Source organism: Trichechus manatus, unplaced genomic scaffold (genome assembly GCF_000243295.1).
Source record: "Trichechus manatus latirostris isolate Lorelei unplaced genomic scaffold, TriManLat1.0 scaffold00062, whole genome shotgun sequence".
Classification (NCBI taxonomy): Eukaryota; Metazoa; Chordata; class Mammalia; order Sirenia; family Trichechidae; genus Trichechus; species Trichechus manatus.
In genome coordinates this window covers 11910316-11911397 of record NW_004443998.1, presented here as the reverse complement: position 1 = coordinate 11911397, position 1082 = coordinate 11910316, and the positions used below count along the sequence as shown (strand labels likewise).

At 39.8% G+C, this 1082-nt stretch overlaps 1 pseudogene; it reads left to right on the top strand.

Annotated features, from left to right (window-relative positions):
* The first annotated feature begins 464 nt into the window (after positions 1–464).
* On the top strand, positions 465–876 carry LOC111821068 (60S ribosomal protein L37 pseudogene; annotated as a pseudogene).
* Positions 877–1082: the final 206 nt, after the last annotated feature.

Genomic DNA, 1082 nt, shown 5'->3' with positions numbered 1-1082 from the left:
TCCAGTATAATCTCATGTTAAGTAAACTGAAAAACATTTTTAAAGACCCCATTTCCAAACAAGATCACACTCACAGGTACCAGGGGTTAGGACTGCAATGTCTCTTTCTGTGGAACACAATTTAATTGATAACATAAGGCTTTAGAAAAGCCTTCTAATCATCTGGCTGTAACAATAGTAGCTGTTCTGAGAGCAATTTGACCCAGGCGACATGTTGGTGTAAATCAGAAAGACTACTTAATTTTTCAACCAGAGAGTCGTGCTACAGAGAGTCTAGGGATCTTAAAGTTCACCTAGACTAATTGACCTCCCAAGAGCTATATTTAACTCTTGTTTTTGAAATAGTAACTCATGTCCCATAATCTTTCTATTAGTGTATAAGTAAGTTCATTAATATTTACTTGTTAAATATTTATTATAAGAATGAACAAGTAAGTCAGGTAAGGCATCCGTGAAGAGGTAGTGTTTTATTTGAACTCTGACCAAGGAGAAGAGGCCAACCATCCAAGGATATGGGTCAAGAGTATTTCTGCAGAGTCTTGGCCACAGAAGTGAGATGACAAAGGGCACATCATCATCTGGGAAGTGTTGCGATAAGAGGTACATTTTGTGCGGCCACTATGGCTCTAAGGCCTCCCGCCTTCAGAATCTGACCTGTGGCAAATATGGCTACCTGCCAAGCACAAGAGAAAGTATAAGTGGAGTATCAAGGCTAAAAGACAAAATACCACCAGTACTGGTCAGATGAGACCCCTAAAAACTGTACACCACAAACTCAGGTCTGGATTCTGTGAAGGAACAACATCTAAACCCAAGAGGACAGCTGTTGCACCATCTAGTTCATCTTACGGATTTCAATACTTAATTGTGCAATAAACGGTCTGGTATTGAAGGAAAAAAAAGAGTATTTTAAGCAGAGGAAATGGCAGGAGCAAAGGCCCTGAGACAGGAGAAAAATTGTGCTGTGGGATGAGAAAGAAGGCCGGTGTATCTGGAGCATAGTAAGCTTGAGGGGTGTGCTATAAGATTAAAGAGGTAGGCAAATCATATAGGGCTTTAAGATTATATTGTAAGAACATGCA